The sequence below is a fragment of the Pantherophis guttatus genome, chromosome 8 (genome assembly GCF_059756535.1).
Source record: "Pantherophis guttatus breed Tessera chromosome 8, ASM5975653v1, whole genome shotgun sequence".
Taxonomy (NCBI): Eukaryota; Metazoa; Chordata; class Lepidosauria; order Squamata; family Colubridae; genus Pantherophis; species Pantherophis guttatus.
Genome location: NC_142070.1, coordinates 4,455,612 through 4,482,831, shown reverse-complemented (window position 1 = coordinate 4,482,831; position 27,220 = coordinate 4,455,612).

The window sequence follows — 27,220 nt, the reverse complement described above, 5'->3', positions numbered from 1 at the left end:
ATAAACTTTCACATCTCAACAAAGATTGAGTGAAGAAGTTGTGTGTGTCAGCTTTGGAAGCCATATTAGGTCGGAAGCTTCCATGCCGCCACCTTCCCATGTGTGGGAAAGTAGGAGGGGGGATTTAGTAGAGGGGTTGTCTGTACACATAATAGCATTCTTCCTGTCGGTCAAGGTTGTTGTGGCTCCGTTGCCTGAGCCTGGGCTATCGACAGATGCAGACTCTGAGAGTGAGGGAGAGGAGTTGGCAAGGCCTCCCTCTCCAGGACCCTCCTCTCCGGCAATGCCTCCGGAGGACACCGAAGGCCAAGAGATAGGCTCAGAGCCAAACACGTCCCCGCAGCCACAGGTGGACAGCGACAAAGAAGATAAGTGCTGGCTGGATCCTCGGCAAAGGCGCAGGGAGAAGCGTGCGCAGCAGAGGGGACGGCGTGCCAGAGATTAGCTGAGTCACTGGACCACACCCCACAGGGTATAAATGTGGGTGTGGTGAGCAAAAACTAGAAATAATCCATGATCTCTGCATTACTGGACTTTGCCTGCTTTATCGGACTGCATTTGGATTAATCCTTGTATTGTTGAAACTCTGCTTGTTTTATCGGAATGCTGGCAGTCTAATCTTTGTTTTGTGTGAGTAAAGTCTGAATTGGCAGCTAGCCACAGGGTTGCTGCCAGCTTTATCTTCAAAGAGTTTTGTCGTGTGGCTTATTAACTCCGGGCCGTCTGTGGGGGTGAGTGTGTGGTATGGGGACAGAACAAAGATCAGGGCGATCCTGCATCCGGAAAAGGAGTGGTCGGAATGAAGTCTAGAGATGGGACAGCGGTTGATTGGAGCATGTGATCGACTGAGGTGTGAGGGGATGGTTTTGGGGGTTTTGACTTACTGAGGGAAAACCCGGACTTCTCAGATTCGGGTTTTCTCAGATGTGCCAGTTTACCCATTCTAGTAAATAGAACTTTGAAAAATGCTATCTACAGAGTCTTTACTTGGAGTTGGGTTTTTTTTTTTTCTGGAACGCTGACATTGTGCTGTTATGAGGGCGGTTTGAGGGTCCTCCTCCCTCAAACCCATCAAAGACCATTATGGTATCTTGGAAAGGAATCGTTTTATTATTACGCCAACTGGCTAAGAGAAGTGGAAACCTGTTGTTGTATCAATAGGGAGATTATATGCAGCTCAGGGTCAAACTGTGGGGTTCTTGGTGCTCTCTGAGCGAGGCAGTTTTCTTGCAGGCGTTTCATGACCCAACTTGGTAACATCATCAGCGCCGAAAAGGTTCGCCGTCACTGGCACAGGGTTTCTCCAAGTTCCCTTCCAACTTTGTTATTCTGTCATTCAGAGCAAATTAGCTAGCGAGAGCTTCACGGTGAAAAGATTTAGACTTGAAATATTTGAATCATAGCTCCTCTGGCACATGTTCCTCGGGTTCCTGAAGCTTGGATGATCTGTCTCCATCAAGTCATCAATGCTGTTCTGTTTACTCATAAACATCACCTTTTAAATATTCACAACGCTCTTCGCTTCCTAAGCAGTATTCAAGGCATTTTGGTTCTCTGGTGTTTGGGAAATTTTGTCCATCTGTTCTTAAAGGAGGACATCTGGAAAGGAGAAAACAGCTCTTCAGCAGCAGGCAATTTATGCGTGTGTCATGTCTCCTGGAAATTCTGCCCAAGTGCCGCTTATCATGATTAGTCTTGAAGTGTTAGTTCCTAGCCTGCAGGATTACTTAATCCTTCTTCTGAATATTGGCTGCCTTTTCACCCAATCTCAGCATTTTTCCTCACAAGAACATCCAACTAGTTCGCAGAGAGAACATAGAAGGGTTGGAAGATTTTGGAGGGCTTCTAGTCCAACCCACTGCTTCAGCAGGAGACCAGGGGTGAAATGCTCCCGGTTCGGACCGGATCGCCAGATCCGGATAGCGATGGAGGCGGGTGGTTCGGAGAACCGGTAGCAAAAATCCCTGCACCCCACCATTGCCCCGCTGAGCCGCGCGATCATCAGAGGCTCTTTTTTAATTATTTTTAAAAGCATTTTTTCTACAACCTCTTCCGGCAAAAAAAATGCTTTTAAAAGTTAAAAAAAAAAGCCTCTGATGATCGCGTGGCTCAGCTGGGATCATCAGAGGCTTTTAAAAGCATTTTTTTCTACAACCTTTTCAGCCAAAGAGGTTATAGAAAAAAATGTTTTTAAAGGGGAAAAAAAGCCTCTGCCGATCAGGCAAGTCAGCAGGGATCGTCAGAGGCTTAAAAAGAAAGAAAGAAAGAAAGAAAGAAAGAAAGAAAGAAAGAAAGAAAGAAAGAAAGAAAGAAAGAAAGAAAGAAAGAAAGAAAGAAAGAAAGAAAGAAAGAAAGCTTCTGCCGATCAGGCAAGTCAGCTGGGATCGTCAGAGGCTTAAAAAGAAAAAAAAAGAAAGAAAGCCTCTGCAGATCAGGCAAGTCAGCTGGGATCGTCAGAGGCTTAAAAAGAAAAAAAAGAAAGAAAGCCTCTGCAGATCAGGCAAGTCAGCTGGGATCGTCAGAGGCTTAAAAAGAAAAAAAAGAAAGAAAGCCTCTGCAGATCAGGCAAGTCAGCTGGGATCGTCAGAGGCTTAAAAAGAAAAAAAAGAAAGAAAGCCTCTGCAGATCAGGCAAGTCAGCTGGGATCATCAGAGGCTTAGAAAGAAAGAAAGAAAGAAAGAAAGAAAGAAAGAAAGAAAGAAAGAAAGAAAGAAAGAAAGAAAGAAAGAAAGAAAGAAAGAAAGAAAGAAAGAAAGAAAGAAAGCTTCTGCCGATCAGGCAAGTCAGCTGGGATCGTCAGAGGCTTTAAAAGCATTTTTTTAACAACCTCTTCAGCCGAAGAGGTTGTGGAAAAAATGGTTTTAAAAGTTAAAAAAAAAAAAAAGTTGGCCACGCCCACTCAGTCATATGACCCCACCCCCACCCCACCAAGCCACGCCCACAGAACCGGCAGTAACAAATTTTACATTTCACCACTACAGGAGACCCTATACCAGTGATGGCATCATCTCGGTCGCAACCCAGAAGAGGAGGTGCCCAGGGCACATGCGCATGCCCGAAAATGAACTTCTGCCAGCTAGTCTTCCGGATTTCTGGTGCACATACATGCGCGACTATCAGCTGGCCGGCGCACAGGAAAACAGAAGATCAGCTCCTCCAGTTTCCAACACTGCCGCATGCACGAAGGCCAGCTGATCGTCACTAAGTGTTGCTAAGTGAGACATTTGTTCAGTGAATTACGCCCCATTATACAACCTTTCTTGCCACCGTTGTTAAGTGAATCGCTGCAGTTGTTAAGCTAGCAAGACGGTTGTTAAGTGAATCTGGCTTCCCCCTTGACTTTGCTTGCCAGAAGGGTCGCCAAAAGGGGAATCACATGACACTGCGGTCGTCATAAATGTGAACCCACTGCCAAGCATCTGAATGTGACTCACGTGGCCATGGGGACGCTGAAGTGGTCGTAAGTGTGAAAAATGCTTACAATGCGCTAAGCAATAGCCTTCATACTTTTGTATATTTTATACAAAGTCTGCTTATTGCCCCCACAAACTGGGTCCTCATTTTACCTACCTTAGAAAGGATGGAAGGCTGAGTCAACCTTGAGCCTGGGGAGATTCGAACTTGCAATAATTGCAGACAGCTGGTGTTAAATTACAGTGCTTAGTCTGCTGAGCTATCCAGGCTCCTATTACCGCTTCAAACGGTTATGAAATAAGTGATTGTAAGTTGAGGACTGCCTGTGTATATACAGCTTTCTGGATTTCTGTTTTTTTTGTCCCTTGTTTTTCCTTCCCCAACTTCCTCTACCTTTTAATCATAACTCTGAATTTTGATCCTGGGGACGATGCAACGGTCACAAATGTGAAAAACAGTCCCTTTTTTCAGTGGTGTTTCAACTTTGAAAGGTCATGAAATCAACTGTTGTAAGTCGAGGACTATGGTACTGGTTAGTTTAATTGTTGGATAAACTGTGAGCCCTGATCTCCTGTCCATAGCGACTGGAGTTTATGCTGGCTCCGAGCTTCTCAAATCTTGGACAAGAATACATCTGGTTTTTCATTCCCTGCTCCAAAATAACTGCTCCGTTTCTGACCCTGGTTTGTCACTCTCCAGAATTTCAGGATTCAGGAACATAAAACAGATGTGGAATGTCAAGATTGGCAGCAGCTTTATGACTTCCCACCAAGTGACTTTCTGAAGACCATGTTAGATGCTCTGGATTGTGTGAGATGGTTGACCGTGTGGAATTCCTTCCGTTATGCATTGCTATGTTTGGCAGTAGAAAAAACACATAAACACATACACAGAGAGAGGTGGAGAGAGAAAGGGAGAGAGAGAGAGAGGGAGGGAGAAAGAAAGAGAGAGAAAGAAAAAGAGAAAAGAGAGAGAAAGAGTTAGAGAGCAAGAGAAAGAGGGAGAGAGAGGGAGAGAGAGAGAGAGAAAGAGGGAGAGAGAGAAAAGAGAAAGGGAGAAAGAGAAAGAGAGTGAGAGTGAGAGTGAGAGAAAGAGAGTGAGAGAAAGAGAGTGAGACAGTGAGAGAAAGAAAGAAGGAAGGAAGGAAAGAAAGAAAGAAAGAAAGAGAGGAAGGGAAGGAGAGAGAGGGAGAGAGAGAAAGAGAGTTAGAGAGAGGGAGAGAGAGAGAAAGAGAGGGAGAGAAAGAGAAAGAGAGAGAGAAAGAAAGGGAGGGAGGGAGACAGAGAGAAAGAGAGAAAGAGAAAGAGGGAGAGAGAGAAAGAGAGGGAGAGAAAGAGAAAAAAAGAAAGAAAGAAAGAAAGAAAGAAAGAAAGAAAGAAAGAAAGAAAGGAAGGAAGGAAGGAAGGGAAAGAAAGAAAGAGAGAGAGGAAGGGAAGGAGAGAGGGAGAGGGAGAGAGAGTTAGAGAGAGGGAGAGAGAGAGAAAGAGTGAGAGAAAGAGAAAGAAAGAAAGAAAGAAAGAGGAAGGGAAAGAAAGAAAGAGAGGAAGGGAAGGAGAGAGGGAAAGGGAGAGAGAGTTAGAGAGAGGGAGAGAGAGAGAAAGAGAGGGAGAGAGAAAGAAAGGGAGGGAGGGAGAAAGAAAGAGAGAGAGAGAAAGGGAGATAGAGAAAGAGTTAGAGAGAGAAAGAGAGGGAGAGGGAGAGAGATGGAGGGAGAGAAAGAGAAAAAGAGAAAGAGAGGGAGAGGGAGAGAAAGAGAGGGAGAGAGAGATTGCTCTTCAAATGGCTTGCTCCTTCTGTCACCGTAAAATATTGCAATTTGGTGACAAGTTCTTGAGATTCTCCTTTGGATGACTCATCCCTAAAAGATTTGGCTTCTCATACCCAGTCTTGAGTTCGATCTTGCCAAAAGGAGTTTTGGGCTGCGATGTGTAGCTTGAAGGAAGCATGGATCTAGGAATACACTTAGACTTATAGACCGCTTCACAGTGCTTTTACAGCCCTCTCTAAGCGGTTTACAGAGTCAGCCTCTTGCCCCCCCAACAATCTGGCTCCTCATTTTACCCACCTCGGAAGGACGGAAGGCTGAGTCAACCTTGAGCCTGGTGAGATTCGAACTGCCAAATTGCAGGCAGCTGGCAGTCAGCAGGAATAACCACTGCGGCAGCGTGGCTCTTAATAACAGAATAATAGAGTTGGAAGGGACCTTGGAGGTCTTCTAGTCCAACCCCCTACTCAGGTAGGAAACCCTACGCAATTCAGTGTCAAATGGTTGTCCAATCTCTTCTTTAAAACCTCCAGTGATGTAGCACCTACAACTTCTGGTGGCAAGTTGTTCCACTGATTAATTGCTCTCACTGTCAGGAAATTTCTCCTTAGTTCTAGGTTGCTTCTCTCCTTGATTAGTTCCCATCCTTCTTATTACGCTTCCAGGTGCTTTGGAGAATCGGAGGGAGTCTAATGTTAGTTAAACGAGTGTTTAAATGAGTGCTTAATAAACAAAGCAAGCTCCTTTTTCTCCATCTGTGCTTCTCTCCCTCTTCCAAGGTGTCATTAGGAAATTCTCCATTTCCTAATAAATCCATCTTTTTTTTTTTACTTCAAGCCTGCCAGCCTTCACTAATAGCTGAGCAATTTCTGCATCGGAATATATATATATTTTCCCCCTTTGAATGCGATCTGCCGCTATTCAGATTTTATCTTTTATCTTTTTATCCTTTCTGGGGGGTTTTTCATCAAAATGTGATGCGAATGTGTCCTGCAATAAATAAGTCATCCTGGTTGTCTTTTAGCACTCTGCATACGCTCAGGAACATGGACGTGGAACATCAGAGTTGGAAGGGACTTCGGAGGTCTTCTAGTCTAACCCCCTGCTCGAGCAGGAGACTCTGTACTATTCTGGACAAATGGCTGCTCAGGATCTTCTTAAAAGCCTCCAGTTTTGGTGGGTGTTAGGATATGGTTTGAGCTTAACAAGTTGTCCAGGCAATATATGTGTTCTGTGACTTTAATATGAATATGTATTGTGTGACTTTAAAGTTTTCCTGCTGATTCATTGTAATGCTGAGTCGTGCTGTAATTAGATAATCGCTAGTTGTGAACGTATTTAAGAAAGGTACTGTAACGTATTCAGTTGATGATAAGCTACCATTGTGTGTGGAGTTGCTATCATTGTGCTATCATCGTTGGATGGATCTGCTACCATCGTGGTTTGTTACCAGAGTGAACTTGTTATTCTAACCAACTACTGTTTGTATGGTAAGAAGATTTATGTAACACTGGACTGGTTTAACTGGCAAAGACTTGGATTGATTTAAAGACTATGAGATTGTTTTTTCCCTATAAAGTAAACTTTTGATAAACCAGTTTGCACATCTCTTATTCATTGCTCTCAGCAATGTTTCTCTGTGCTCTACACTCTGCTGGTTGGTAACACAACAACAATATCCTTAACAGTGGGCACCCACAACTTCTGGAGATAAACCTCCAGTGATGGAGCAGCCACAACTTCTGGTGGCAGGTAGTTCCACTGATTGATTGTTCTCACTGCCAGGAAATTTCTCCTTTCTTCTGGGTTGCTTCTCTCCTTAATTAGCTTCCATCCGTTGCTTCTTATCCTGTGCTTTGGAGAATAGGTTGACTCCCTCTTTTTTTGTGGCAGCCCCTCAAATATTGGAACATTGATATCATGTCTCCCCTAGTCCTTCTCTTCTTTAGGACCAGGTCTTTAGATTAGACCTATCCAATTCCTGCAACCGTTCATCGTATGTTTTAGCCTCCAGCCCCCTAATCATCTCTGTTGCTCTTCTCTGCACCCTTTCCGGTGTCTCAACATCTTGTTTATATTGTAGTGGCCAAGATTGGATGCCAAGTGTGGCCTTACTAAGGCTTTGTAAAGCGGTACTACTCCTTCGTGTGATGTCGTGCCTCAGCATATAACTTATATATACTGTTGTTGCTCTCTAGCCCCATCTAGTGGCCAGAGAGACAAATACCAAGTATATTATTTGAAGCTTGACCCAATCTCTTTACCCATCAGCCCGCACTCTCAAAACAAGTGCACGCTAGGAAGCCAGACTCCGTTTTCCTTTAGCATTTGGAGAAGGCAGAAGCACAAAGAAGAATCCATCTTAATCCGTGGCACACGGTCATCCAAGGACAAACCCACATCCCACATACAGAGTATCGCTGGTGAGATTTAAATTGCTTGTATTTGTTCATTGTTACGTTCAGCAGTAACTTAATACTGCCTACCTTGTATTTGGTTCTCATTCAGTGGTGGGTTGCTCCCGGTTCTGTCCGGTTCTTGAGAACCGGTAGTAAAAGTGTCAGGAGGCTCCGCCTACCTGCCCTGATGTCATATTTGGCAATCTGCGCATGTGCAGAAGCGCGCGCACTCCTGTTGCGAACCGGTAGTAAAGGTAAGTAGAGCTCACCCTTGTTCTCATTGTATATATCCCTATTTTCCCCAGTTTCATCATATCCTGTTCTTTCAATAAAGCATCCAGATCAGAGGTGAAATGCTCCTGGTTCGGACCGGATCGCCCGATCCGGTAGCAATGGTGGCGGGTGGTTCGGAGAACCGGTAGCAAAAATCCCTGCCCTCCCCCCCATGCCCAGCTGTGCAATCATTAGAGGATTTTTAAAAAATTTTAAAAGCATTTCTTCTACAACCTCTTCGGCCGAAGAAATGCTTTTAAAAGTAAAAAAAAAAGCCTCTGATGATCGCACAGCTCAGCTGGGATCGTCAGAGGCTTTTAAAAGCATTTTTTCTACAACCTCTTCAGTTGTAAAAAAAAATGCTTTTAAAAGCCTCTGACGATCCCAGCTGAGTTGTCTGATTATCAGAGGCTTTTAAAAGCATTTTTTCTACAACCTCTTCAGCTGAAAAAATGCTTTTAAAAGTAAAAAAAAAAGCCTCTGATGATCGCGCAGCTCAGCTGCGATCGTCAGAGGCTTTTAAAAGCATTTTTTCTACAACCTCTTCAGTTATAAAAAAAATGCTTTTAAAAGCCTCTGACGATCCCAGCTGAGTTGTCTGATTATCAGAGGCTTTTAAAAGCATTTTTTCTACAACCTCTTCAGCTGAAAAAATGCTTTTAAAAGTAAAAAAAAAGCCTCTGATGATCGCGCAGCTCAGCTGCGATCGTCAGAGGCTTTTAAAAGCATTTTTTCTGCAACCTCTTCAGTTGTAAAAAAAATGCTTTTAAAAGCCTCTGACGATCCCCCACCACCACCAAGCCACGCCCACAGAACCGGTAGTAACAAATTTTACATTTCACCACTGATCCAGATCTACGTACACGGTCTGTTTTATCGGCGAATAGGTGGGTTTAGCTGCATGTCGAGCTGCACACAGAAATAGTGTAGTGTAGTGAGGACAGAACACGCGATATCCCCGCTTAACCAGGGCTCTTGCAAAATCCAAACGTACGACGACAAGCAGGCGAAATATGGCAGGGTGCGTGACATAAAACAAAGCTGTGCTTTTCCAGGAGCCAAAGCTGGCAGATAAGAGATTCGGGACACATTAAAATGAGATGTTCCATCACTCGGCACCTAGTTAAATGGAGTTCTCCACCCCAGGATTTAAAAAAGGGAGCTGCCAACTTGGTAAAGTTTCAAGAGTGATTCAAGAGATGCACAACAGACACAGCTGACCAGGAAAAAAATATCTCTGTAAAATGCTCGTTGCCTGGAACAGAAACCTGGCTACTGAATCCGTATTTGTCTGCTAATGCTCCTTGAGATAAGTCGGCTGGTCCTGCTGGGAACAGAAGAGTGATTAGATAAGGACGATCTCGTTCCTCGCCCGTCTTCTTCTGTGGTGTCTTTTCACTTCTCGGTAGAGTAAGAGCAACCTGAGATCAAATTCAGAATCGCTCGGAACTTCTCACCTGATGGTCATGTTAGGAAAATCAACCTGATCATGACCCAAAGGTCATGGAGGATTTTTCCTCCTTCTCTTTCTCCTTCTCCCTTCCATCTTTCTCCTCCCTTCCTTCCATCCTTCTCCTCTTTCACCCCTTCTCTTTCTCCATCTCCTTCTCCTCCTCCATCTTCCTCTCCTCTTCTTCTTCCACCTTCTTCTCCTCCTCCTCCTTCTCCCCCTCTTCCTCCTCCTCCTCCTCCTCCGTCTTCTTCTCCTCCTCTTCCTCCTCCTCCTTCTTCACCTCCTCCTTCATCTCCTTTTCCTCTTCCTCCTCCTTCATCTCCTTCTCTTTTTCCTTCTCCTCCTTCTCCTTCTCCTCCTCCTCCTATTCTTCTCCTTCTCCTTCTTATACTTCTCCTCCTCCCGTCTTCTTCTCCTCCTTTTCCTCTTCCTTCATCTCCTTTTCCCCTTCCTCCTCTGTCTCCTTCTCTTTTTCCTTCTCCTCCTCCTTCTGCTTCACCTCCTCCTCCTCCGTCTTCTTCTCCTCTTCTTCCTCCTCCTTCTTCACCTCCTCCTTCATCTCCTTCTCCCTCCTTCTTCATCTCCTTCTCTTTTTCCTTCTCCTCCTTCTCCTTCTCCTTCTTTCTCCTCCACCATCACCTACTCCCATTCTTCTCCTTCTCCTTCTTATCCTTCTCATCCACCTCTTCCTCCTCCTATTCTTCTCCTTCTCCTTCTTATACTTCTCCTCCTTCTCCTTCTTCTCCTCCTCTTCCTCCTCCTTCATCTCCTTTTCCTCTTCCTCCTCCTTCGTCTCCTCTTTTTCCTCATCCTCCTCCTCCTTCTGCTTCACCTCCTCCTCCTCCGTCTTCTTCTCCTCTTCTTCCTCCTCCTTCTTCACCTCCTCCTTCATCTCCTTCTCCCTCCTTCTTCATCTCCTTCTCTTTTTCCTTCTCTTCCTTCTCCTCCTTCTCCTTCTCCTTCTTTCTCCTCCACCACCACCTACTCCCATTCTTCTCATTCTCCTTCTTAATCCTTCTCATCCACCTCTTCCTCCTCCTCTTCTCCTCCTCCTCCTTGCAGCCAAAGTCCATTTTATCCAATACCCTCACCACACAGAGACACCGAGAGAGAGAGAGGGAGAGAGGCCATTCAAGTAATCCTTCTGGAGGACTTCACACAGTGTTCTCTCTGAGCCCTCTTGTCCGCCCTTAATCCGTGGGTTGCATGTTTTAATAAAGGCTCTGCTTTCATCTCTGTTTGGATAGCCACACGGAGTGTGTAATTGCTCGCTTCTCTTTGCCTGTGCCGATCGGAGCATCTGTATGAGGGAAGCCTCTCTGCCCTCGCTGATGGCATCCCATTGAATTCGGTTTTCCCACCCTGTAGCTGAAGGGATCGTCTTGGCAGACGGCACAAAGCAAGGAACAAAATGAATCCACTGTCTCAAAGGCCAGAGTAAACATCCGGAATATTTAAAACTTCCTTCCTTAGGAAAAAAAAAAGCTGCTGCTGCTGCTTCTCCTCCTCCTCCTCCTTCTTCTACTTTTCCATCTCCTCCTCCTCCTTCTCCTCATCCCTCTTCCTTCTGTTTCTATTCCACCTTCTCCTCCTCCTTTTCCTCCTCCTCTTCCTCTTCCTTCTCCTCATCCCTCTTCCTTCTTCTGTTTCTATTCCACCTTCTCCTCATCCCTTTTCCTTCTTCTATTTCTATTCCACCTTCTCCTCCTCCTCTTCCTCTTCCTCTTCCTCCTCCTCATCCCTTTTCCTTCTCCTTCTCCTTTTTGTCCTCATCCTTCTCCTTCTCCACATTCTCATCCTTCCTCTCCTTTTCCTCCTCTTCCTCCTCATTCTCCTCATCCCTTTTCCTTCTTCTATTTCTGTTCCACCTTCTCCTCCTCCTCCTTTTCCTCCTCCTCTTCCTCTTCCTCCTCCTCTTCCTTCTCATCCCTTTTCCTTCTCCTTCTCCTATTTGTCCTCATCCTTCTCCTTCTCCACATTCTCATCCTTCCTCTCCTTTTCCTCCTCTTCCTCCTCCTTCTCCTCATCCCTTTTCCTTCTTCTGTTTCTATTCCACCTTCTTCTCATCCCTTTTCCTCCTCCTCTTCCTCTTCCTCCTCCTCTTCCTCTTCCTTCTCCTCATCCCTTTTCATTCTCCTTCTCCTTTTTGTCCTCATCCTTCTCCTTCTCCACATTCTCATCCTTCCTCTCCTTTTCCTCCTCTTCCTCCTCTTTCTCCTCATCCCTTTTCCTTCTTCTATTTCTATTCCACCTTCTCCTCCTCCTTCTTTTCCTCCTCCTCTTCCTCTTTCTTCTCCTCCTCCCTTTTTTTTTTTTTAATTTGATTTATATGCCGCCCTTCTCCGGAGACTCAGGGCTGCTTACAATGCGTTAAGCAATAGCCTTCATACTTTTGTATATTTTATACAAAGTCAGCTTATTGCCCCCACAAACTGGGTCCTCAATTTACCTTCTCCTTTTTCTTCTCCTTCTCCTATTTTTCCTCATCCTTCTCCACATTCTTATCCTTTCTCTCCTTTTCCTCCTCTTCCTCCTCCTTCTCCTCATCCCTTTTCCTTCTCCTTCTCCTCCTATTTCTCCTCATCCTCCTCCTTTTCCTCCTCCTTCTCCTTCTCCTCCTCCTCCTCTTCCTCTTCCTTCTCCTCCTCCTCCCTTTTCCTTCTCCTTCTCCTCATCCACCTTCTCCTCCTTCCGCTCCTTTTTTTTTCTTCTTTTCTTCTTCCTCCTCCTCTTCCTCCTTTTTTAGTTCAGCCTTTGCTTCTATTCTGACAGAAGGAGATTTTTCTCGCATTTTTTTTTTGTTGTTGTTGTTGTTGAAAGCCCGTTTCTGCCTTCTCTTTTTCTTTTCACCTCCTCACCCGAGAAACTTGGAAAGGGCAATAAAGGAAGAATTCTCTGCCAAAGGGAGCTGCAAGAAGGAACAAAAGCCTCATAAATCGGATGCCCCGGATACTCACAGCTCGCTGGCAGTCCTACCCACCCTTTTTTAAAAAAAAAAAAAAACTTGGACCATCCACCCGTTTTCGGAGGGGGCTGTTGGAGACTTTCCACCGGTCTGAACCTGAGCCAAAAACAGCCTCTTTGACTTGTGCGGAAAAACATGTTTATCCTAAATAACTGCTTGGCCGAAGGGGGGAAAAAAAGAAGATATGTAGTGAAAATGTAAATAAAATCCTTGTGCAGAAGGAAATCATGAAGATATAAGAATTAGAAGGCCACACAATTGCAGATTGAGGATATGGTGGGCAGATTTTCCTCAAGAAACTATAACTGAGGTGCCACCACTGACAAGGCCCCGCCTAGGCCAAGAATGTCCTAGAGACTTACCACCGTTCATTTAGTGACCGTTCGAAGTTACAACGGCACGGAAAAAAGTGACTTATGGCCATTTTCTACATTTAATGACCATGGCAGGGGATCAAAATTCAGTCACTTGTCAGGGGATCAAAATTCAGACACTTCTCAGGGCATCAAAATTCAGACACTTGTCAACTGACTCATATTTACGACAGTGGCAGCGTCCCGGGGTCATATGATCCCCTTTTGCGACCTTCTGGCAAGGCAAAGTCAATGGGGAAGCCTGATTCATTTAACGGCTGTGTTACTAACTTCACAACTTTTATTGCGACCTTCCCAGTCAATGGGGGAAGCTGGATTTGCTGAACTAATTGAAGCGTCATTCACTTAACAACTGCACTGATTTGTTTAACAACCCTAGTAAAAAAAAAGGTTGTAAAATCTTCTGCGATTCACTTAACAACCTCCCTGTGGTCGTAACTTAAGGACCCCCTGTAGCTTATTACTGGTTTTTTTTTTGGCTCTGCTACCGATGACTCAGCCAGTTGGGGATTCTGGGAGTTGAACTCTTGGTGTTCTTTGGAAGATACTGAGATATCTTGCTTCTTTCATCCTTTTTAATCCCTGGAGCTCTCAAATAATCAATCTTGGAAGACAAATTGTGCTTTTACCAACGGGCTCTGGCCCAGTGGTGGAACTGAAATTTTTTTACTACTGGTTCTGTGGGCGTGGCTTGGTGGGCATGGTGTGGCTTGGGGGTGTGGCTTGGTGGGCGTGGCAGGGGAAGGATACTGCAAAATCTCCATTCCCTCCCCACTCCTGGGGGAAGGATACTGCAAAATCCCCATTCCCTCCCCATTCCAGGGGAAGGATACTGCAAAATCTCCATTCCCTCCCCACTCCAGGGGGAAGGATACTGCAAAATCCCCATTCCCTTCCTACTCCTGGGGGAAGGATACTGCAAAATCCCCATTCCCTCCCCATTCCAGGGGAAGGATACTGCAAAATCCCCATTCCCTCCCCATTCCAGGGGAAGGATACTGCAAAATCCCCATTCCCTCCCCACTCCTGGGGGAAGAATACTGCAAAATCCCCATTCCCTCCCCATTCCAGGGGAAGGATACTGCAAAATCTCCATTCCCTTCCCACTCCAGGGGAAGGATACTGCAAAATCTCCATTCCCTTCCCACTCCTGGGGGAAGGCTACTGCAAAATCCCCATTCCCTCTCCATTCCAGGGGAAGGATACTGCAAAATCCCCATTCCCTCCCCACTCTGGGGCCAGCCAGAGGTGGTATTTGCCGGTTCTCCGAACTACTCAAAATTTCCGCTACCGGTTCTCCAGAACCTGTCAGAACTGGCTGAATAGCACCCGTACTGTGGCCCATCTTTCATAAAACCATTACGTTCATTTTTCTTAATATAGACTCCGTTGCGGCGAATAATTCTCCTAGAAGATTCCTTTTGGGGGGGGTTTCCTTGTTAATTACGATGTTTATAAAAGCAATTTTGCAATGTCAACGTTCCTTCCTTTGGACCGGAAATTGGTACATTTATTTGCGAACAGTTCGTTGTTTATGCACTGTGTTTTTCATGCTCATAATTTTTGAAGATGCATTTTTAAAAAAAGAAGGGTTTTTTGGCAGGTTGTAAACAAGAAAGGGAGGGGAGGGGGAAAGGAGGATTCCTGTCTTGAATGCGAGGAGCTAATTAAAAAGGGCCATTACTGTCAAAAGAAACCTTCATGGAATTGGGTGCAGCCAAAAAATGAATGCCATTAATTTTAAGGTTATGGTGTATTTGCTGCTTTACATGCCATTTACGCTTAAGCAAATATTTCAGGCAGAACTAAGCTTTCTTTCTCTCTCTCTCTTCAATTACCCTGTTTCCCCAAAAATAAGACCCAACTGGAAAATAAGTCCTAGCATGATTTTTCAGGATGCTCGTAATATAAGAATATATATGAGAATAAGCCCCAGTTAAGATTGTCAGCCGGATGGATGCATTTAGTCTCATATTTCTCCAAAAATAAGACCTTATTTATTTATTTTATTTATTTGTTTAAATTTCTATACCGCCCTTCTCCAAATAGGACTCAGGGCGGTGCACAGCCTAAGTAAAAACAAAGCATACAAAATTTAAAAAACAGTATTAAAATAATTAAATATTCTGGCCGTAAATTAAAACAACCCAATTTAAAATCAATTTAAAATTTAGCTCAAGCCAGACCTAACTGGAAAATAAGCCCTAATGCGTCTTTTGGAGCAAAAATTAATATATATATATATATATATATATATATATATATATATATATATATATATATATAAAATTAATATAAGACCTTGTTAGGAAATGATAATTACCTAATTTGTTAGGTTGGCAATATATAAACCCTCAATATAGCTTTAAGACTGTATTGCTGTATTGCATCATACTGTGTCCTGATTGGTTAGCTCTGTAGCCAATGTCCTTAAGAGGGAGCTTGAAACATGGTTTGTTTCTCTTTGCTGATCGTTATTGCTCTTTGCTGTGTTTGCTACTGTTTGCAACTGTTTATTGTGTATGACTACGACCACTGGTAAGAAGACTTTGTATATTGGATTATCCCTGGACTATTGTTTTACTATCTACTGCTTTATCTGTGTATGACCTGGCCTGTTTATTGGACTGTGCCTTATTCCTATTTCCTAAAAATTAAACACAACTCAGTGTATCTGTGTGTTGGCTGTGATTATTTGCAACTGCTCTCAGTCGCTTTCATGTGCACACCCTTGCTACTCTAGGGTTGCTCTGCGAATTCCTTAACAGACCTGGTGTTATTTTCAGGGAAACACAGTAGTTCAGCAAATCCAGCTTCCCGCATTGACTGGGAAGGTCACAATGAAAGTTGTGAAGTTAGTAACATTGCCATTAAGTGAATCGTCATTCGGTCTTTGGAAGAGCTGTTTTGTTCTTTAATTATAACCTTCCAACAAGCCGCTTTCCGACAAGCTAAGTCAATTCCGAAAGACATATTCGCTTAATGACTACATGATTCGCTTAACAACTGCCATGGCCAAAAAAGCGGATAATTAGAACTGCAGAAAAAACAATGGCTACCAACCTGCCTTCCATTGAGGACCTGTATGCTGCACGAGTCAAAAAGAGGGCAGAGAAAATATCTACAGACCAGAGGTGGGTTTCAGCAGGTTCTGACCAGTTCTGGCAAACTGGTAGCGGAAATTTTGAGTAGTTCGGAGAACCGGTAAATACCATCTTTGACTGGCCCCTCCCCCATCTATTTTCTGCCTCCCGCGTCCCAGCTGATCGGAAATGGGGATTTTGCAGTATCCTTCCCCTGGAGTGGGGTGGGAATGGAGATTTTACAGTATCCTTCTGGTCGTACGTCGAGGACTAGCTGCTTTTAAAGACTGGCCACGTGTCAGCGTTCCAGAAAACCCCAACTCCAATTATTAAGCCATATTAACACCAGAAGCTTCCACGCTGCCACAAATGTTCCTCGTGGCAATTGTTTTGTAAATATGTATATCACGTGGTCTCAAAATCCCAAATGTGCCCACTGGAACGAACGTGAAAAGTCCAGATACAAATAGTCCTCGCGTTACGACCACAACGGAACCCAAAATTTAGGTTGCTAAGCGAGAGAGTTGCGGAGTGAGCTTTGTCTCATTTTACAACCTTTCTTGCCACCGTTGTTAAGTGAATCACTGCTGTTCTTAAGTTAGGAAGGTCGTTGTTAAGCGAATCTGGCTTCCCCATTGACGTTGCTCATGAGAAGGTCGCAAAAGGGGATCGCAGGACTACCCAGGGACACTGCGTCCGTCATAAATATGAATCGGTGGCCAAGCGTCTGAAGTTTGTTTCTCCTTCCCCAGCTTCCTCTATGTTTTAATCATGTCTCATTAGGTTTTTTTTTTATTTCGCCTTGGAAAACAACTGGATTATCCTAGCAAAGAGTGAATATGATCCTAACGGAGTTTGCCAGTTCATTTGTGGCCTAAACAAGCAGAACCATCGAATCCATTTTGATGCTTAACTATATTGAATTTTATTTTGTTTTTTTAGTGGAGTCCACTCTATTCCACCAGGAAGAAAAAAGAGGTGTCATTCTCCTACTAAGTAGCAACTGCTAAGCAGAATTTAACAGAATAACATAGTTGGAAGGGATCTTGGAGGCCTTCTACTCCAACCCCCTGCTCAGGCAGGACACCCTAGACCCGTGATGGCGAACCTATGGCACGCGTGTCACAGGTGGCACGCGGGGCCATATCGGTGGGCACGCGAGCGTTGCCCTAGCTCAGCTCTGGCTTGCGCATCTGATTTTCAGGCCTTCCGGGCCCACCGGAAGTCAGCAAACGGGCCGTTTCCAACCTCTGGAGGGCCTCTGTGGAGGGTGGGGAAGGCCTGTTTTTACCCTCCCCAAGTTCCTAGAAAGCCTCTGGAGCCTGGGGAGGGCGAAAAATGGGACTTCCGGTCTCACCGGAAGTCGGCAAACGGGCCGTTTCCAACCTCTGGAGGGCCTCTGTGGGGGGTGGGGAAGGCCTGTTTTCGCCCTCCCCAAGTTCCTAGAAAGCCTCTGGAGCCTGGGGAGGGCGAAAAATGGGACTTCCGGTCTCACCAGAAGTCAGCAAACAGGCCGTTTCCGGCCTCCAGAGGCTTTCTTGGAGCCTGGGGAGGGTGAAAAATGGGCCTACCAGGCCCACCATGCCATCGTGTGCCAAAAGCGGGGGGGGAGCACGGGGGATGTGTGTCACGCACGCATGCGCAGGGGGGTGAGGTGCATTGAATTATGGACATTGGCACATGTACACACGACCCCCCCCCCACGCTCCCGCCACTTTTGACACGCAATGGCAAAATGGTTAGCCATCACTGGGCTATGTTATACATCAGCCAGGAATTCAGCCAAGCCACAATTAAACTCCAATTCTCCGGATTTTTCTTAAAAAGCAAATTGACATTAAACATCACCCAGGTAACGTACTATATTTTTCATTTTTTGAAAGGAAGAAGAAAGGCGCAGAATTATCTCCGCAATATTCCAGTCACATGAAGCCCTGACAAAAGAATTTTTTTGTGAGTCATAAATGCCAGGATACCTTCGTAAACAACAGTGATATTAAACCTCGGCTTCGTACAAGTTTTTGCTATCGGCTTAAAGCCAAATTACACCATTTAAGCCGTTTTGCAGCCGTGAGCTAACTGGCTGATGGTAACTGCGGAGGGGGACCAGCAGAGACCAGGAGAAGGTCGCTGAGTGGTCTCCTTTCCCCGCTTCATCTTTTATCAGATCCACATCCTGGACTTTTGCTTTGATAGGGTCAAGTGATAATCCAGGACTGAGCGTCCGCCATCCCCCCCCCCGACCTGGTGACCCTTCGGTGTATTGGAATATAAGATTGAAATCATCAATTACAGGTAGTCCTTGACTTATGACCACAATGGAGCCCAGCATTTCTGCGGTTCAGCGAGACCTTTGGCTAAGCGAGTTTTTGCTCCGTTTTACTTGCCGGGGTTGTTGAGCGTGTTAAATCCGTCAAGTTGATGGATTCGTAACCCCGTTGTTAAGCGAAGCTGGCTTCCCCGCTGAGTTTGCGCGTCAGAAGGACGCAACAAAAGGGACGGTCCTAAAACCAGGAGGTTTTCATTGCAATTCTATCAGTGTCCATTCAAATTCTCTTTCCAAAAAGAATTCTTTGCTCTTCTCCATCCCCAGAAGAATATTGTTCTTTTCGAGAGTTGGCTTACTCATGGTTGTGGGAATGCTGATTTCCTTGGATGCAGAGATCGCCTGCCCTCCCTCCTCCCTCCTCCCTCCTCCTCCCTCTCTCCCAAATTCCTCCCTCCTTCCTTAATTCCTTCCTTCCTCCCTCCATCCCTCCTTCCTTCCTCCCTCCTCAATTCCTCCTTCCTTCCTTAATTCCTCCTCCCTCCTTCCTTCCTTCCTTAATTCCTTCCTTCCTTCCTCCCTCCTCCTCCCTCCCCATTTCCTCCCTCCCCCTTCCTTAATTCCTATCTTCCTTCCTCCCTCCCCCTCCTCCTTCTCCAATTTCTCTCCCTTAATTCCTTCCTTCCTTTCTCCCTCCCCAATTCCTCCCTCCCTCCTTCCCCAATTCCTCCCTCCTTCCTTAATTCCCCCCTTCCTTCCTCCCTCCTCCTCCCTCCCCAATTCCTCCCTCCCTCCTTCCTTAATTCCTTCCTTCCTTCCTCCCTCCTCCTCCTTCCCCAATTCCTCCCTCCCTTAATTCCTTCCTTCCTTTCTCCCTCCTCAATTCCTCCCTCCCTCCTTCCCCAATTCCTCCCTCCTTCCTTAATTCCTTCCTTCCTCCCTCCTCCTCCCTCCCCAATTCCTCCCTCCCTCCTTCCTTAATTCCTTCCTTCCTTCCTCCCTCCCCAATTCCTCCCTCTCTTAATTCCTTCCTTCCTTCCTCCCTTCCTCCTTCCCCAATTCCTCCCTCCTTCCTTAATTCCTTCCTTCCTCCCTCCTCCTCCCTCCCCAATTCCTCCCTCCCTCCTTCCCCAATTCCTCACTCCTTCCTTAATTCCTTCCTTCCTCCCTCCTCCTCCCTCCCCAATTCCTCCCTCCCTCCTTCCTTAATTCCTTCCTTCCTTCCTCCCTCCTCCTCCCTCCCCAATTCCTCCCTCTCTTAATTCCTTCCTTCCTTCCTCCCTTCCTCCTTCCCCAATTCCTTCCTCCTTCCTTAATTCCTTCCTTCCTCCCTCCTCCCTCCCCAATTCCTCCCTCCCTCCTTCCCCAATTCCTCCCTCCTTCCTTAATTCCTTCCTTCCTCCCTCCTCCTCCCTCCCCAATTCCTCCCTCCCTTCCTCCTCCCTCCCTCCCTCCCTCCCTCCCTTCCTTCCTTCAAGACAAGGACAGATTGAATCACTGCAGTTATTAAATCAGTAACCTGGTTGTTAAGTGAATCTGGCTTCCCCATTGACTTTGCTTGTCAGAAGGTCGCAAAAGGTGACCCCCCTCCCCCGGGATACTGCCACCGTCATAAATACGAACCAGTTGCCTAGCTTCCGAATTTTGATCACGTGTGACCCTGGGGACACTGCAACGGTCGTTAAGGGTGAAAAACAGTCCTTAAGTCACTGTTTCCACTGCATTGTAACTTGGAACGGTCACTAAACGAGCGGTTGTAAGTCGAGAACTTTCTGAATGCTAAGGTGTTATTTGAGAGATTATATATGGAGATTAAATGCAGGTTCACTTCTCAATGAGCTGCTGGAGAATCAATGGCCGCTTGTAGTAATTCCCTTAAATGTCTCTAATCAGATCGTCTCCCGTGATAAGAAGAAACGGATCGATCGAAGTTCATTTATCCAGCCGGTGGGAAATTTCCTGATGCCTTCTGATCATTTGGCAAAGTTGCTTCGGGCAGAAACTTGCTTTGGTTTGTTTCGAAAAAAACTGCTTGTTCCTTTTTTTTAAAAAATATACGTGATTCAATTTCTCAAAAAACTAAATAAAATATAAACAACAAACCAACAAAAAACAATTCAGAAGGAAAAAGAGGGGAAGGGGAGGTGCAAAGGGAATTTAAAAACAACAACAACGACGGAAAGAAATAAAGAATAACTTCTAACTTTCTTCGATACTTACAAATGTAAAATACATTTACCTATTGATCTAAGATTGGATAATACTCAGTGTTTCTATAATCACAAACATTTTTTTTCCTTTTATGTTCACTGAGAGCGTATGCACCAAAGAAAATTCCTTGTGTGTCCAATCACACTTGGCCAATAAAGAATTCTATTCTATCCTATCCTATCCTATCCTATCCTATCCTATCCTATCCTATCCTATCCTATCCTATCCATCATTTAACTTCTATTCTATTCTATTCTATTCTATTCTATTCTATTCTATTCTATTCTATTCTATTCTATTCTATTCTATTCTATTCTATTCTAATTTCTACTCTACTCTACTCTATTCTACTCTAATCTACTCTACTCTACTCTATTTCTATTCTACTCTACTCTACTCTACTCTACTCTATTTCTATTCTACTCTACTCTACTCTACTCTACTCTACTCTATTTCTACTCTACTCTACTCTACTCTACTCTACTCTATTTCTACTCTACTCTACTCTACTCTATTCTATTCTATTCTATTCTAATTTCTACTCTACTCTATTCTACTCTAATCTACTCTACTCTACTCTATTTCTATTCTACTCTACTCTACTCTACTCTACTCTACTCTACTCTACTCTACTCTATTTCTACTCTACTCTACTCTACTCTACTCTACTCTATTCTATTCTATTCTATTTCTGATCCTCAGTACAAAAACAATTGCTAAGGACCTCAAAAGAATACAAAAAGGACTAACAATGATTACAAGAGGTCTGAAGCAGTGGTGAAATTCATTTTTTTTACTACTGGTTCTGTGGGCGTGGCTTGGTGGGCATGGTGTAGCTTGGTGGGTGTGGCTTGGTGGGCGTGGCAGGGGAAGGATATTGCAAAATCTCCATTCCCACCCCGCTCTGGGGCCAGCCACAGGAGGCATTTGCCGGTTCTCCAAACTACTCAAAATTTCCGCTACCGGTTCTCCAGAACCTGTCAGAACCTGCTGGATTTCACCCCTGGTCTGGAGGCTCAAACATATAATGAATAGTTGTGGGAACCGAGTAGTCTAACAAAAAGGACCAGGGATGATATGATAACAGTCTTCTAAGATTTGAAGCGCTGTCACAAAGAAGGAGGGGTCAATTTATGTGACTTCGAACGGTCACTAAATGAACGGTTGAAAATCAAGGACTGCTTGTATCTCATGACTCCGGTGGCTTGGAATGGACTGTACCAGTGGTGGGTTCCTCCCGGTTCTGCCGAGCCGGTAGTGGTAACGATATGATGTCACCAAACCGGTTCTGCCCCCCCGCCCCCTCCCGCGCTCCCCCCGCATTATTCTTACCTTTTATTTGGCCCCAACCCCTATCTATTGCTGCCTCCTGAGTCCCAGCTGATGGCTAGAGGGAAAAAAACTGTTTAAACTCTTGCTGCAGGGCTTCAAAGGGCCGCCTTACAGCTGATCAGTGTTAAAAGAAAACAAACAAAGACCAGTGCCTGCAAAAATAAATGGGTAGACCAGTGCCTGCAAAATACATGAGTAGATCAGTGCCTGAAAAAATACATGAGTAGATCAGTGCCTGCAAAAGTACATGAGTAGATCAGTGCCTGCAAAAGTACATGAGTAGATCAGTGCTTGCAAAAATAAATGAGTAGATCAGTGCCTGCAAAAGTACATGAGTAGATCAGTGCCTGCAAAAGTACATGAGTAGATCAGTGCCTGCAAAAATACACGAGTAGATCAGTGCCTGCAAAAGTACATGAGTAGATCAGTGCCTGCAAAAGTACATGAGTAGATCAGTGCCTGCAAAAGTACATGAGTAGATCAGTGCCTGCAAAAATAAATGGGTAGACTGGTACAGCTCTGCAAGCAGTTAAAAGCCTGGTAGACCAGTACCTCTGCTAAACCCTAAAGAATTGTCACATGACCATCAAGCCACGCCCACAAAAAAGCCACGCCCACAGAACCGTTAGTAAAAAAATTTAGAACCCACCCCTGAACTGTACCTGGACTCTTGGGAAGGGAGCCATCCTTGCTGTGGTTGTGTTTTTTTTTCCTCAAGCATCTTGTGTGTAAAGTTGAACTCTAGAGCAAGGTAGGTCTCAAACCTTAGCCACTTTAAGATTTGTGGACTTCAACTCCCACAATTCCCCACCCAATCATGCTGGCTGGGGAATTCTGGGAGTTGAAGTCCACACGTCTTAAAGTTGCCAAGTTTGGAGAAACAATATGTGTAGAACTTTCACATGAGATGCTAAAGCCGAATGGCTACGTGTTGAGGAGAGTTAGGAGTAAGGTGAATATCACTGGGTCATCTAGTGAGTTTGAGGCCAAGGTTAGCAACCAGCACAACTCCGAGGGGAAGCCATGTTTGAAAACCGTGTCCTGATAAAGCCTTTAATCTCTTCCAGGAGTTGGGGATCGAATCCAAGTCAATATTTTCCAGGCTTGCTATGAGCTCTGGATTTGCAAATTCTTGCCTTCTTTGGATACCAAGGTAATCACTTCTATTTTTCGCTGGCATCACCCAAAATAAATACACAGGGGAACCAATCAGCCGTGTGCCAACAGTGTCTAGACAGCGCCACGAAGGATTAAAACGAGCCATGTCGGAAGCCAACGAGTCGGATCCAGCCAACGTCGGGTGTCCTTTATTAAGCCTGATAATAAACATGAGGCTGAGCAAGATGAGCTGGCAATCCCGAATGCTGGCGAGAGTGAATTGAGCTGGCAATATGGGGAAAGGGTTAGTCAACGTAGAACATAGAGTAACAGAGTTGGAAGGCACCTGGGAGGTCTTCTAGTCCGACCCTCTGCTCGACCAACTGAAACCGTAACCGTAACCCTAACGCTAACCCCAGATACTGGCTAGAGTGAATTAAGCTGGCAATATGAAGTAAGGGTTGCTCAATGTAGAACACGGAATAACAGAGTTGGAAAGGAACTTAAAGGTCTTCTAGTCCAACCATCTGCTTGACCAACCCTACCCCTACCCCTAGCCATAGCCCTAACCCTAACCACGAGTCCGATCCCGAGCCCTAGCCCTAGCCCTAACCCTAACCCTAACACTAACCTAAACCTAGCCCTAGCCCTAGCCCTAACCCTAACCCCGAGCCCTAGCACTAAACCCTAACACTAACACTAACCTAGCCCTAGCCCTAGCCCTAGCCATAAAGACGCCTAGAGAGTGGTTGGAGGGCGAGTCGCTCCGAATCCGACCGAACACTAGTTAGGTCTCATATTAAGACCTATCTAGTGGCGATAAAAGCGGCAAAGCGTAACCACTTTTCCGCTCTTATTGCATCGGCAGATAACCGCCCAGCCGCCTTGTTTAGGGTGACCCGCTCCCTCCTACATCAGGAAGCACGGGAGGACCCCTTGCAAGGGCAGGCTGAGGATTTTGCACAGTATCTGCACGATAAAATCGCTCAGATTCGGGAAGGCTTGGACTCTGACTGGGTAGATCCCGGCGGGGTGACTGAGGCTGGTCTTGAGAATGTTACCTGGGATGAGTTCGACCCTGTGACTCCTGAGGACGTGGACAGGATCCTGGGGAGATTAAACGCAACCACATGTTTATTGGACCCGTGCCCCTCCTGGCTGGTACTGGCCACCCGGGAGGTAACACGAGGCTGGCTCCAGAGGATCATAAATGCTTCTCTGAGAGAGGGTTTCTTGCCGCCCGCCTTGAAAGAGGCGGTGGTGAGGCCCCTCCTCAAGAAGCCTTCTCTGGACCCGGCCGTTTTGGCAAACTATCGTCCGGTCTCCAACCTTCGCTTTGTTGCGAAGGTTGTGGAGAGTGTGGTTGCGCGACAGCTCCCACAGTTCCTGGATGAAACCGTCTATCTAGATCCGTGCCAGTCCGGCTTCAGGCCTGGGTACAGCATGGAGACGGCATTGGTCGCATTGGTGGATGATCTCTGGAGGGCTCGGGACAGGGGTTGTTCCTCTGTTCTGGTCCTGTTAGACCTCTCAGCGGCTTTTGATACCATCGACCATGGTATCATGCTGCGCCGGCTGGAGGGACTGGGGGTGGGAGGCACCGTGTTGCAGTGGTTCTCCTCCTATCTCTCTGACCGGTCGCAGTCTGTGTTGGCAGGGGGGCAGAGGTCGACCTCGAGGCGCCTTGCTTGCGGGGTGCCGCAAGGGTCGGTCCTCTCGCCGCTCCTGTTCAACATTTATGTGAAGCCGCTGGGTGAGATCATCCGTGGTTTTGGGGTGCGATGCCATCTGTACGCTGATGACACTCAGCTGTACATTTCCACCCCAGACCACCCCAATGATGCCCTCGAAGTGATGTCCCAGTGTCTGGAGGCCGTGCGGGTCTGGATGGGGAGGAACAGGCTTCGGCTCAACCCTTCCAAGACCGAGTGGCTGTGGATGCCGGCGTCCCGGTATAGCCAGCTGGTGCCATCGCTGGCTATTGGGGGCGAGTCACTGACCCCCACAGAGGGGGCTCGCAACTTGGGCGTCCTCCTGGACACACGGCTGTCTTTAGAAGAGCATATGACGGCCATGGCCAGGGGGGCTTTTTATCAGGTTCGCCTGATACGCCAGTTGCGCCCCTTTCTGGATCGGGACTCCTTGTGCACAGTCACTCATGCCTTGGTTACGTCACGCCTGGACTACTGCAACGCTCTCTACATGGGGCTCCCCCTGAGGAGCACCCGGAGGCTCCAGCTGGTGCAGAATGCGGCCGCGCGGGTGATTATGGGAGCGACGTGGCGCTCCCACGTAACACCTCTCCTGCGCGAGCTGCATTGGCTCCCGGTGGTCTTCCGGGTGCGCTTTAAGGTGTTGGTTCTCATCTTTAAAGCGCTCCATGGCTTAGGGCCAGGGTATTTGCGAGACCGCCTGCTGCTACCGATAACCTCCCACCGGCCAATACGCTCTCACAGAGAGGGCCTCCTCGGGGTGCCATCGGTCAGGCAATGTCGGCTGGCGGCCCCCAGGGGGCGAGCCTTCTCTGTGGGGGCACCCGCCCTCTGGAATGAGCTGCCTCCTGGAATACGATTGATCCCGGACCTCCGGACCTTCCGTAAAGCCCTGAAGACGTTTTTATTTCATCAAGCCGGCCTAGCCTAAATGGTTTTTAATTGGGATTTTAAATTTTATGGATTTGGGGTTTTAAATTTGGGTAGCCAATGATTTAATTCTTTTAATTATCTTAACTTTTGCATTTGTATGTTTTTTTAATTTTGGCTGTTCACCGCCCTGAGTCCCTTCTGGGAGAAGGGCGGTATACAAATTAAATTAATAAATAAATAAATAACACTAACCCTAACACTAACCTAAACCTAAACCTAGCCCTAGCCCTAACCCTAACCCTAACCCTAACCCTAACCTAACCCTGAGCCCGAGCCCGAGCCCGAGCCCGAGCCCTAGCCCTAAACCCTAACCCTAACCCTAGACCTAACACTAACACTAACACTAACACTAACACTAACACTAACCCTACCCCTACCCCTACCCCTAACCCTACCCCTAGCCCTAGCCCTAGCCCTAGCCCTACCCCCACCCCTACCCCTAACCGTAGCCCTAGCCCTAGCCCTAGCCCTAGCCCTAGCCCTAGCTCTAACCCTAGCCCTAACCCTAGCTCTAACCCTAACCCTAATCTTAGCCCTAGCCCTAACCCTAACTTTAATCCCAAATGCTGTCGAGAGTGAATTGAGCTGTCAATATGGAGTAAGAGTTACTCAACATAGAAAATAGAATAACAGAGTTGGAAGGGACCTTGGAGGTCTTCTAGTCTAACCCCAGTGCTCCAGCAAGAAACCCTATGCCATTTCAGACAAATAGTTATCCAATCTCTTCTTAAAAACTTCCAGTGTTGGAGCACTCACAATTTCTGGAGGCAAGTTGTTCCACTGGTTAATTTTTCCCACTGTCAGGAAATTTCTCCTTAGTTCTAGGTTTCTTCTCTCCTTGATCAGTTTCCCTCCATTGTTCCTTGTCTGGCCTTTGAGTCCCAGATTCACTTAACAACCGTGTTACTAACTTAACACCTACATAGGTTCAGAGGCAAGAAAAGTTGTAAACGTCTCACTTAACGACATAAATTTGGGGCTCGATCATGGTCGTAACTCGAAGTCTATCTGTCTGTGTTGCGAACCATTTTGAGGTCCGACGGATGCGGTGGAGCGCATGGTGAGAAGAAGGCCAGGCCAGGGTTGAGTTTCTGATTGTCGGGGAGCTGTCACTCAAGCTTGCCAGCTGGGGAATTCTGGGAGTTGAAGTCCACCCATCCAAATGCCGTCAAGAGTTGAGAAACGCTGCCCTGATTTATACAGATCCTTGGGAACATGACTCACAGTGTGACTCACTCACGGATCTCCGACGGGGGGGAAAAAGGAGAAAAAACAACAACTTCAGACTGTTTATCAGTTCCAACCTTTGTGCAACTATTGTGTAGCTGCAGCTTCACGCTGCTGCTACACAATTATTTCGGAGATAGTTTTGCAAATGCATTTCTTTTCTGGATATTCTCTGAGCCACTTTTGACATCGGTGGTGGGTTTCAAAAATTTTTTACTACCGGTTCTGTGGGCATGGCTTGGTGGGCATGGCAGGGAAAAGATACTGTAAAATCTCCATTCCCACCCCACTCCAGGGGAAGGATACTGTAAAATCTCCATTCCCTCCCCAATCCAGGGGATGGTTCCTGCAAAATCCCCATTTCCTCCAAATCAGCTGGGACTCAGGAGGCAGAGAACAGATGTGGGCGGGGCCAGTCAGAGGCGGTATTTACCTGTTCTCCGAATTACTCAAAATTTCCCGCTATCGGTTCTCCAGAACTGATCAGAACCTGCTGAAACCCACCTCTGTTTGACATGGTCTTTGATTTCTGGATGGGGCGTCTGCCATTTTTTTCCTCTCTGGTATCGGAGACCTGGAAAAACATCTTCAAAAAAAATATGCAAGGGTTAATCCCTTTCATTTTGTCACCAGAAAAATTTGCAGAAGGCATCTAGGATCAAGAGAATTTTTTTTTAAAAAAAAATAACAATAGGCAAAGCAGTTTTTGAATTTT